This window comes from Rhipicephalus sanguineus, chromosome 5 (assembly GCF_013339695.2).
Source record: "Rhipicephalus sanguineus isolate Rsan-2018 chromosome 5, BIME_Rsan_1.4, whole genome shotgun sequence".
In the NCBI taxonomy this organism is placed as follows: Eukaryota; Metazoa; Arthropoda; class Arachnida; order Ixodida; family Ixodidae; genus Rhipicephalus; species Rhipicephalus sanguineus.
The window spans coordinates 208,105,756-208,118,692 of NC_051180.1; the positions used below are offsets into that span (position 1 = coordinate 208,105,756).

General features: G+C 45.6%; 1 pseudogene; it reads right to left on the bottom strand.

The window, feature by feature from the left end:
• Positions 1-2,458: 2,458 nt before the first annotated feature.
• LOC119393075 (homeobox protein Hox-C4-like) lies at positions 2,459-3,476 on the bottom strand (annotated as a pseudogene).
• Positions 3,477-12,937: the final 9,461 nt, after the last annotated feature.

Sequence of the window (12,937 nt, forward strand, 5' to 3'; positions counted from 1 at the left end):
TATCACTTCAACGCAACGGGCAGCCACCGCAGCATCGGAACATGGAGGTTGATAAAACGAAAACGGACCATTTGCCGGGGAACATAATGTAAATTTCAACTCGTGTCATGCCCGCGCACTGCTTTTTTATAAAGTAACAAAGTGCACGTTACGAAGTGCTATTTTCGAATATGAATGTCAACGCATCCTTTCGTCTAGGTCTGGGACGGCTTACTGCTCTCCCGTAGTAGGGTACAAAGTACTCTAAAGCGTTAACCCTTCTTCCAAACATATCTACCGCTTGAGCATGGCAGTACTTATTTGCAGCAATAAGTAGGCTATATACTTATTGTATCATTTAAAAGGCCCAGTTATAGTGTTATTTTTCACTTAATACCTCACCATGCTACACATGAAATGAACCTCGCGGCGTCCCGACAGTCATAAAATTTGATGTCGCGGAGCATCACGAGCTTTTATTTTGCTAAAGATTACTAGCAGTTATTTTTTAACAAAATCTACCGTTCTCTATTCGCTTACGTTACTTATAGTTTCATTCTTGCTGATGCTGGGTAACCATTCCACAGAGCAAATATGCGTTGAATAATTAATACATTCTACAGGCAAACAAATTTTTAACTGCTTTATGCCTGTGTGCGCAGAAGATGCTCCATCTCCCTATTTCGTGTCGACTTACACTATAATACCTCCGTCTTGACATTTCTTTCACTTACAGTACTTCATTTCGTCAAGTCTCTTTACTACATTTTAGTTCCTATTTGTTTATGTGTATATACGATGTGTTTTGTTACGTGTTGCATGTTATAATTTAGCAAATAAGTACAATTATCGACCTCATGGGCGAGTACAATCCCGTGAATTTCAGTGTTTCTCCACTGTCAAAATTATTTCACACGTCTCTTCAAATTGCAAATTCTGCATAACATATTCGAAAACTGACCATGCAATTCAACGCATTTCTATTTTGCTGCTACTCAAAAGTGTCAATGAATATGTCGCTAATCGAATACTCCTGTTCTTTTTTTTTTGGAACTGCGCGCTTGTGAGCGCTTTGGATGCGATGATGTCAAGATAAGAAATGTTACAAGGTGCTATATGATCAAATCAGCACATAAAAGCTGCAAATAAATTTCGTGCTCTTCGCGTGAAACATTTAACAGGGCGTGACAAGCCTTTCAGCTGCAAAATAGGCGCAAGTCTACGCATAAAAGCGTCCGATTTGTTTTTTTTTCCCGGTGATTACACGGGACATTTAATGTCCGATTAGCGGGCCCTACTGATGGAACGCACGTGAACCGGCTGATATTTCAGCCGGAGGTCTGTGACAACGAAATTAAAGTGCCATCAATTTTTACGACAACAGTCGGTGCCAGTGCGTACAATACGTTTATGGAGTTGGTGTGAAAAAAAAAAAAAAGCTATTATCAAAGCAGTCAATTTGCATATATTTTAGCAGTAATTTGCGGGCGTCCGCGTTAACGACGAAACTGTAGTCTCTTCGATAATAGTTATCTCTTGCACATGTTTTCTATAACTGTATCACGTAGAGTTAATATTTATCTGACTCAATCGGCAAATGCCACTTTCTTTAGGAATTGCCAAATTTTGTAAACAATGAAAAGTCGGACTTAAGCGCTGTGCGCGATCCAATGTTATTTCTCAGATATTTTCGATGTTTGAGCGTATTTCTTTACCATCTTCTGTAATGCAGAAAATAATCTGCTAAATAGTTTCATTCTCGCTCACGTGTGCAATGTGACAAGCGATTTCGGTGCGATTTCCTCTTTTACATGTTCTTAATTACCATCTACATTCCGAAATATGATGCATTTACGATGTTATTGTCAACAATCGTCAGCAGGCGTGCAGGGAAGCATACGGACAGCGGGACATCTCCGTCACACATAATAGGACACCAGCTGTGTTTACCTAGAATATCTATAGATGCTCGGGGTGTCAGACCGGAAGAATGAACCTATTTCTGTCATGAACCTAAAGTGCGCTACCTTAATCCTTAGTTGTCAGCACTGTCGAAAATACTCAGAAAAGTGTGTGCGCGAAACACAAAGAGCATCGCACTGATTTGTTGAGCTCATACGCGGTTATACTGTTCTATGTGAACTTTCCAAAGTATCCCCTGAACTCTAAATGCTAATATCCACGTCGCGTTATACCGATTAGCACACTCATGAAATTGTGTTTATTATCCGATGCGGTTATCCGGGCTATAGCCGTTTCACTTTCCCTCATATCACATTTCGCACTCTATCACGCCTGTCATGTGAAGGTTTCTGCACATTGTTTACGCGTATGCATTACACGTTCCCGGGACAGTTTCCCGCCGTGCGCTTCGACTAGACCACAAACCTAACATACTCTAACGCCGTGGCCGAGACTATACCAGAACCGAAACTGGGCCGCGTGATGGCAGGTAGCACGTGTTGTGCTGACTTATCGACTACTCACCTGCGTTGACGTGCGCCTTTTTCATCCAGGGATAGATGACGGGCTGTCCGGCCTGATTGCAGTCGCCGCCGGCTACCGAAGTCGGCGCCGTGGCGGTGGCCCCGGGGCTGTGCATCGGTGGCGCTGCCCCGACGTGCGGCGATTGCGGCGAAGGCCTGAGCATGGACGCCGGCGGCGGGGCGACGGAGACCGCTGCAGCGGAGCGGGAGTCCCGAGTACGGCGGGCTGTGACCGCCGCCCGCGCCGGCATGGTCGAGCGCTACGCTGGGCCGCGACAGCGGGCTCAGCGTAGTCTGTGTCATGGAACATGAGTGCTGGTAAGTGCGGCGACGCGCTGGACACGTAGCCGCCGTTCTCGGCACCGTACGGCGGGGCCGCGGCGCCTCCGAACGTCGCGTACGGGTGCGCGGCCGCGTGGTGGTGGTGTGCGGCGGGGCGCCCGCGTAATAGTCACCGGCCCCATGGCTCGGGATGTAGTTTCCCTGCGAGTACTCCTCGGGCGGCGGGAATTTGGGGTCCACGTAGGACGGCGAGTTTCATCAAAAACGAACTCATGGTCATTAATTTTTGCCGGCTGAATTGGATGATGGAGATAGTTTTGCTTCGGTCTCGTCGCCGAGCAGCGCCATGGCTCCGCCCAGCCGCTGGAGATTAGCATATCACGTGACGGACGCCATCCAATGACGGAGGCGGCGCGCGCGGCGCTGAACCCGGCGGCGCTCCGGCGTCGGCGACGATGATGGATGGCGATCGCGTTGCCCGCCGCCGGTCCGCGCACATGCGACGGACTCTCCGGAGAATGCCGGCTGCTAACCTGTCCGATGCACGACGTTGGCCGCCGAGTTTCACCACGCACAGAGTCGACAGCGGAGGCGCGTCCACAAAAGCACGCACGGGTTGTATAATCCAAGCACGGGCGGACCGATGCGGCCCGCGCGAGCAGTCGCGATCGAGTGGGCGCTCTCTCACGTGGCAGGGCGGACGCGCCAAACTTGCCGACTATAGCGCTGCCGCCGGCGACCGGAGTGTTTGTTGGGGAAAGGGGCGGGCGGAGGAGGGGGCGCCGCACGGGGGAGGAGGGCTTGTGGGAGGGCGCTCGTCCAGAGCGGCGGCGGCCGGAGCGGCGCGCGCGGGCAACAAGTTTGGCAACTCCAGTCGGCCGCGGAGTGGCGCTGCGGGCGCGAGCGACTCCAGTGCACGCCTGAGGTCTGAGCATTTTTTTTTTCTCGCGTACAATGGAGAGGGGACAGTCATTCTCTCTTCCTGAATCGCCGTCGTTACGCTCTACAGCTGGGATTCCTTCGAACGCGAGGGTGTGGAAACACAAAAGTTCTCCTATTACATGAGCGCTTTTCACCACACTCCGTTGAGTGGCGAAGTTGGGATTCGGCCCATTTTCACCTCCTTTGCGTAGGAGACCGAGTATTGTGACAACCGCAATCCGCACTTTCATCATGCTGTGGTCCAGCTCTTGCCACTTATGCGCACAGAACGTACGTTTGACCACGGTCTCACTTTTCCATATCTGTACAAGCTCCTTGCTCATCTATGGTTATAGACTTACTTCTACATACGGCGTCGAGCTGAAATCCATTTCTTCTGTCTTCAATTCAAGTTGTTAAACTTACGTTTGCGAATCTCTAAAAGTGACAATGTCGAGCTAAAATTGGGCGTGATGCCCCGCTTATGTGCTATGCAAAAGGTAACGTTTCTAAACTATTTCGAGCGTCATGTTGTGTTCCATATATCTTGTCCCAGATGAAACACCTACAGTGTCGTTTAATATGTCCGTACATGTTGCAGCACAGGCAAGCCGCATGTTTATATTCCACTAATTAGTGACCATGGTATAGTGGGAACAGGCGACAATACTGTGGAAAATGCGTAAGCTAAGGACATTCGTAGTTTCATAACTTTCCAGGTTAATGATCAAGAGCTTTTTGTCTGTGAAGCTACCTTCGTCAGTATTTATGGGCAAATGAGCAGTAGACTTATTTAGCAACACTAAGTATGCTGCAGGCTCTTACCTTCATGTAGAACGTGAGCAAACAGTAGAGAATAAGTTTATGTAAGGAACTGCGTACAATAAGTAGAGTTCATAAAATAACGTGTCGCTAAAGAACGACCTTATTTTAAGACTTCTACCCTTCTAATCGCGTAAGATGGCAATATCAGGTGAAAAAGAGACTGTCGTATACCTAACGAAAATAGTGTACATCTGGTTCCTAAAGAAAGTAATAGAGTCGTTTGGTCCTTTATTTATGAATAGATTATGGTAAGTAAAAGATTGCATGAGCATTTGCGTTTAAAATGCATGCTTATGTAATTCATCTCACACATCGGGTATACTCCCCTGACAACTATACGCCTGGTCAAACGAGCAACCTGTAAATCAGAAAAAAGTTAAAAGTGCTCGTATTCCCTGTACCATTATAATTAAGGCTGCCACGTAATAATGCGCGCCACCAGATACGCATGCGACTGGATTTCAGAAGCAGATGGGGCTTGAAGTATTGAAAAATCGTCGAACAAGAAATGCCACCTGAGCCAACGTTTCAACGCGAGGACTTTGTCCTTGTTCGAGGATTGCTCATTGAGAGAGAGAAATCAAAGTGAACTATGCTATATAGTGTAACACCCGTAATAATTGCCAGAGTGTATGGATAAAAGCGCGCTTAGCGGCTTGCAGAGAGAGCACTTCTTGTATTAGCGAACAGAGATGCTGAACCCATTTATGCGCAGTATCGTTGTATTATTCCCTCACTGTGGTGCTTATGAGACGATTTTCATAGCAACAACCAAACAAGTTCAAGGTATACATGATGTTAAGCTAAATGGTTCGGTTCATTGACATTATTTGTGGCATAAATGTTGATTGTTCTCACAGTTAAGGTACGGGTGAAATCATTCATAATAATCACATACAAGAAAAACGTTGAACATATCGCTCTTCAGCAATAACAATGTTCCGGTCTATCAAACTACAATTGAGTGCAAATAATATTTTTGGACACCAAATTATAAACTTGCTAAAGGGTCCTATGTGAATGTCAGCCACCAATGAAAAGTTTTCTTTAATGTGGCCCAAGTAATGTGCTGCTGCATGAATAATCATTAAGGCAGATTATTTTGTTGATTACATAAAAGTTACGAACTTAAATATCAAGCAAACTGCAGTATATAAGCGATTCCTGGTTATCATCACATATTACATAGTACCACAAGTGCACTATTAATGCAGCCATAATTACAAAGTTATATATGTTCCCCTTTCAAGAAAAAATATGAAAAATTCATTATCCTAATTGCCTTGTTCGTCGTCTTCGCGTTTACTTTCATGAAATAATTGATCTCACCTATCGTGGATATTTATCACATGAAGTTGTTTTCTAAGTTATTTCCTGTTAATGTATATATACATATATGATCCTGAAAATAATGAACAAATCGGCTTTGTGAAAGGCTATACGTGACTGCATGATGCAAATGAACGCGCAGAATATTCTGGTATCTAACCCTTAGCACATGACGAATAAGTGTATAACTGCGTCAAGCGAAAAACTGCGCTGTCTAGTCCGGAAAACTTTCAGCCGAAAAATTAAGGCTATAACAATATGACGTCAAAGTATCATTCAGAAAGACGATTCCTTTGAGTACTATACACGTATATAAATATATGTAGAAGCCAGCTAATTAATGATACGCGCCTCAGTATGTATTTCGGCTGTTGACATTATTTTGTTGACTAAGGACTTTTGACTAAGGGCTGTTGACTAAAGACTAATGTTTTGAAGCACATGGTGGTAGTTTCAATTTTCAGCCAGAGCTGTCGCGTTTGGTGAGTACGATATGCAAAAACGCTTCTGTTGTCGAAGTTAGGAGCGTGTTAAACAACCGCATTTGTCCACATCAATAAGGGGCTCTCTGTCCAAATGTCCCTCCTAACCAACTGCGCTGTATCACGTCGCTAGAAGCCATAGCTTTTAAAAGAGCCAAAGCATAAGAAACAGACGTTTGAAGACAGAAATCGTAGTATAAATCAATGCTATACTCAATTTAAAGGCGTAAAACACCCAGATAAGAGCAAATAAAAAGTGTTATAAAGCTAACTAGACACTGCTCGGCTGCATTCTTCTCTCTGCTTATTCCCGCCTATTCGTCCACCATTTCATATATCCACAGACGCTGAGTCATGCTCCCTTGAAGGGTTGCCATCACCGAAACATTTTATATTTCGCATTATTTGTTTGTTCTGAGTCCTTGAGTGCCATTAGTCACTGGGATCTTTGCGGTAAGCAGCTTATATCTTAAACTGCGTATTCAAACAAGGAGGTGAGTGTACTAGTGAAGTTCCTAACACTCCTTAATTGGAATTAAACTGTAATGACTTCGTCTATGGTTCGTTCGTTCCGAACATTGCGTTTTACGACTTCGCTAAGGGGTGCTTTTTCGTGTATCATAGCGGTCGGGCATCTCTTCTTCCATTTTCAACTTTTTCAGCATCGTATTTTTCAGCAGACGCAAAGTTATTCCTACTTTAGTTCGTTATAAGTGATAATTTGTAATATCCATTTTTGTTATCTTTATTTGTGGCTACTTTCTTTGTGATTTTTGGAGCTTGGAGTAGTGAATGCAGTGTTCATTGGAGTCCACAAGCCCCTGCTCTCTGCACTGCTACATTTGCCACAATGACGCATAAAATTTTACACGATAATATTAAAATACAAATGAAACAGCAAACAAAAAAAAGAAACACTTACACAAGCTTTCCACTGGTGGAATCTGTTTTCACACTCTCCGCAGTCACTTTCTATATGACAGCAACAAAATAGTTCCCACTCTGCTTTCCTCGTCTTCGTATTTAGGTTCCGTATAGGCAAGAATGTTATGCCCTTGAGAGTGACGATATGATGTAACTGGGTGAACCGAAATTAATAATGGAGATTGGCACACGTGCCACAATTTCCAGAGCAGCTAAAAGAGTATACGGTATGGAAGACGATGGGTCAACATAGTAAGGAGCTTTTGTAAGTATGCTGATAACTGATACAATACCTTAATTTCAGGTTACCTTATAACTAATACGGCCAATAGTCGATAGATAATAGTGATTTTGGTGAAGCAGTTATCATCGGTTAGGGTTGCAATGTCTCTGACCAACTTTTAAATTAGGCAAATGACACTTCTAGTAAGGTTAACTACCCAACATTTTGTAAGAGCGAGTATTTTCGAAAATTTTTTAGGGCTTCCTGGCATTTGCCAATATTACTGGAACCACAATCAAGTGCTCGAAAATGGGTTTACCTTTATCGTCAACATTTACCTTTCCTCTGTCAGGAACGTACCTTTGCAATCTTCAGGCTTCCTCATCAAGAACGCCTTGCCATCGCCACACAAAAAAAAAGAGTGAATAGCTGAAACTGTTACCACACGCATTCGAACGCAGAAAACTGCATGCACGCTTATTGCATATTTAGGAGCAGCAAACATACTTTGAAATTGCATCGCGATACGGTACAAGGTACTAGCTGGGCCCTCTGCGTGGGAGCCCAGTATTCTACCTCAGAGCCATGCCGGTACTTGAAACTGCTGTGCAAAAAGAACCTATACAGGCTTCATGTCGGGAAGGAACCACAATAACATATGTACTGTAGCGTGGTGAGAGGATTAAATAACAAGGCTGTCACACAATGCGAAATTGCGCAACTGAGTGGGTTGGTTGAAATGCTTCCAACCATTACATAGGGTTCTGTCATAATTTTTCATCGTCATCAGGCACAGCATCAACAAGTGCACATAATTCCTTACAGGTGTTCAGTGGGTACGGTTTCTCCGCAGAATGACGAAAATGGCATAGTAGCTGCTTCCCTACTTCACTAAAAATTATGATTTATAGCGCAGTGGGGTTCCTTTGTTGGTGCCAAGGAAGCCCATAAGGCACCCGGGATCCATTTCCTCAGATGTCTCAATAAAGTTTTTCTCCCTCTCTCCACTTTTCTCACTTTAACGTATGTTTATAGCGTGGTGGGAGAGTGAAATAACGACCGCGTCACAGAATGTGAAATACGTAACGTAGTGGGTCGTTTAAAGCTTCCAACCCGTTACAAAGGGCTCAGCCATAATTCTTCATGTGCCATCACCGTCGAATCAACGAAGTGCACATAATGCCGTACAGATGGTACCTCGCTTCTATAGCGACTATAGTGGGCTGTAGCGACTGCAACGATATCGCAAAGAGCAATTACTTTTAAGATCTCGGTTAAACATAGACTATGTTCTTCGGAATTCAGAACTAGCTATAATGGTGCAGAACGATGACGACGTATGTGCAATCGCATCCGAAATGTTTCTTGGCAAGATGGCGGAGCTAAGCATGTTGTGGTACCAATGAAATAATGGAAAATGGTACGAAAGAGCTGTGCGTGTCAGCGATGATTAGGCTAAATTGTTACCGATAATATATATATATATATATATATAATATATATATATATATATATATATATATATATATATATATATATATAGTGTGTGTGTGTGTGGTGTGTGTGTGTGTGTGGGTGTGTGTGTGTGTGTGTGTGTGTGCGCTGTGTATGCATGCGTGCAACGTTGCACGCATGCATACACACGCAATGCGAAGGAACACAGCGCTCTGCTACCTGAAGTGAACTGAAAACAACTTTATTAGGTCCTGTGGAACGCAACAGCATTGTGCTGCACTAGAAAACTACTGTAGCGTCTGCTTGGTGAACAAGTTAGTGTTAAAAATATTGAACAACAATGAGGTAGCTCATTGCGATTTCGGAATTAGAAACCCCCTGGTCCGAACAACTGACTTCATTATACGCCTGCATGTATTGGCACCAATGTTCGGTGAAACTTATTCTCAACGTTTTCTAACCCTTAACTACAGAAATTGTAAATCAGTAAACTAATCTTCCCGACTTCTAGAATTTCGAGCCACATCGTATACTGTGCCTCGTTCGAGGCACAGTACGCAATAAAATGACTAATGTTAACGCGAGTACAAGTTGTTAAAGATTCTAAACTCGAGCAATCCCCATTTAGTGTCAGCCGTGACACAGTTTCGCTCGAAGTGTTATCACCACCGAATAAACTTTGGCTTTGACATTGATCTTGACTCGTCCTTCCCGCGTTGCTAGAGCAGAAAACGTGCAAGTCACGCGTTTCACGTGCTCCTTTCTCTTGCATTCGCGATTTCATCCGCACAGCTTTTGTTCAGAAGCGCCTGTTTTATTCCAACGTCACTTTCTTTTTTTTTTCGCATTTCTTCGAGGGGCTTTTCGCTATCGCGTGCTACTATACCATGGCCATCACGCGGCCGGCTCTGCTCGTCGTAATCTTTCAATTTGCTGCGCCCTTCGCGTGGGGTGGGGTGAAAGTGTACCCGCGTATAAGGAGAGCGTATATGTGCGTCTTTGGTTTTTGTTTTTATATTTGGATTCTTTCTCTGAGACCGCCGGAAGGAGGAGCTCGGGAGAAAACCTGCGATCTACCACGCCGGCCTCGGAAGCGGCCGAGCTCCTAATGTCCAAACGTGACTTTACGGTCCCGCGCGTCTTAATCGCTTCGTTTCGTAATGTCGGCTCTGTTGGGAACTTTTTGTCACGAACGTGCTCCAGAAGGGCCGCTCTCTGGAACAGTGCAAGGTATTTCACAAACTAATGGCCGCAGCGCGGGAAAGAAAAAGCGCGCGCGTCCAATGGAGTCGGCCAAGGTCAGGAGGGTGAAACCCGCACCCCCCCCCCCCCCCCCGACTTCGCGCACATACACACAAGCCTTGAGTATCTCTGTCTAAGCTCGCTGACTGTTGAGTAAGTCAGGGCCGCTGAGATTACGCGGGCTACTGGAAAACAATGTATCGCTCTTTCCTGGGCTTCCTTCGATCCTGGAGCGTCGATTTTCATGACAGGAGAGTGGCGGATTGGAAGAAACTAAATCGACGCTAATGACATTTTTCTTAAGAACAAAAAAAAAAGAAAGAAGAAAATGAGGAGGCAGCTCATGCAATGCAAGTGGGACGGAAACCAGAATTCGAGAGCGAACAGGCTTAATGGAAGTGAGTGCGAGAAGGTAGAAACAAAAAGATGCATTCGATAGCGAGGTGTCGCTGCAGGATGTCTACCATTTGTATGGAACGGCATGGATTTAGTGATACGATACCATTTTAAGTAACATTCTGCACCGCGTGTTGTTTTCAACGTTTGCTTTGGCATAGTGGCTCATGAATGATATTGGATCATGACTGATGTGAACTTCTCCATTTCTAATGTAATAGAGGCTTGTGCATGCTCAGAGAGAAAGTGAAATATGTGTATGTGTGCGTGTGTGCGTGCGTGCGTGCGTGCGTGCGCGCGCGCAGCACGTAGTTTTCTCGTGGACTTAAACATGCGAGCGTCTACGCGTAAGGAAGCCACAACTTAATGGTGGGGGCACAAGACGAAGGTAAATCTAGAATGCACATGCAGAGGCTGCAGTTAAAGGCAATACAGAGGAACTATACCAGTCACCTGCTATAAACCTGAGCGTCCACTGGCCGATTTTCCTCACGTCGTCGTGGACCACGAAGCAGTATATAGCAAGTACGAATGTGCTGAGGAGCCCGTAATCCGTTGAGTAGGACGCAGAAGAGTAGAAGATTTTTACACGCGCTATTAACCACCGTATGCTTCCCATATTTATATGCAAGGTGGAGAAACACAGACTATAAAGGTTCAGTTTTTGGCTGACACCGTGGATTGTGTGCAAGTAAAAAAAGAAAAAAAAAAAGCCTAGGTGGTAAAAACTGATCCGGAAGCCACAGTGTGCTGTGGTTTTAGCCCCTAAAACGGCAGAATTTCCAATTTAATTTCTTTCTGTCTGTTACCGTGCTTGTAGACACGTGTCTGAGGGCGCAATGCTGAAACCTACACGTGGTTTCAATAGCCTATACAGAATGGGATCGGTCACTGACGTTATTGGACACACAGGGTATGTCCGTTATTATACATGCCCGCTCGCGGCGTGCTCGGCGCGACCGCCACAGCGGCATGCGCATCGGCGGTCAGCTGCACCGAGTGGTGCTGAAATAACCTATGCCGCGGGCGCGCCATTTCCGCTTCGGAACCTCGCACGGAGTTGTTGCGGAAGTGAGCACTTCCAGAGGCGCCGCTGTTTATGGTTTTCGGAAATGACATGGTGTGGAGGCGGCGATTGAGGGCTGAAAAGAACTGCGCTATATTTTTTTTTCTTCTTGATCTTCTTTTGGTCACCGCGGCCTCGGCACCCACCGCAAGTTCCGGGAAGCGAAACGCCCCGGTGGACCTGGCAGCTTCAACGCGCTCCAGAGCGTCTGTGTCCCCGCTGGCGGTTTCTTTCGTGCGGCTGTGGCGACAAAAAAAGAAAACAAATTATTTTGTGAAGTTGCTATAGGAGAGCCGCGCGGAAATTGTCCATGCGTGCGAGCGTGCGGCTTCCGAAATTATTGAACGGCTAGTGTGCGAGTTCCTTTCACCTTCTCTGCATAGCCTTACAGAAAAACAAACATCCCGGGGCTTCACTCAATGCACGGAACTGGTGTCATGGTGTAGGTGTGTACATTCATAAATACATGACGCCTGCTGCGCGAGCACCCCTTGTGTGAGACCGCGAGCGCGGTTCATTATCAGCTATACGAAAGCTCCGGAGTACGGAGTCAATAGCGTGTGCGTCGGCGCGTGGTGTAACAGCGAGCGACCAAAGCGTATAAGGCGTGCGTATCCGCGTACAGTTTTGTGTACTCGTCTAAATGCGCACTCTGTATAGGAGACTGCCCCCATGCCCGCGCTCGCCCACCTGCTGGCGTCCGTGCGCCCGCGCAGCTTGCGTGGCCGGCGGCAGTTTGCTGGAGCGTGTTTAGTTTAAGTGTTACATGGGCTTTCCGCTCCGCAATTTCCATGCGCGGTTTGCTCGGCTGTTCGGCAGCGGCTCGCGGTTTGTCCGCACAAGAACTGTACGTGCGAAGCAGTTTGTCCGTTTCTATTCGTAATCAGCATGCGGGGCTCGCCATGGCGTTATGTTTTCGCTTTTTGTGGTGTCGTACATGTCCGAGAGCATTTATATTTAAGAATAGCGTCTTTCTTTCTTTTTTTTTTCATTGTACATGCGCTCACCACGTGCGCGGCAGCAATTAGGCATCTACTGTATAGCTGCACTTTGCAAAGGATTTCCAGAGTTTACAATTGGACAGCATGTCTTCACTAATTGTGTGACTGACATCGCGTTTGCTAGAAGTTGCTCTGACGATCTGATCTATACATCGTAAGAGCTTTGTTGTGAATTGTGGCACTCCTACTGGTTGGGGATCTTAGTCACATTTTATGTTAAAATAAATAATTTATCTGACACGCATGCAAGGACAAGGGTAGATCGATTATAATTGCAATGAAACTTTTATGGCGCGAAATCTCACTAATGGTGCAGGCATTAACAT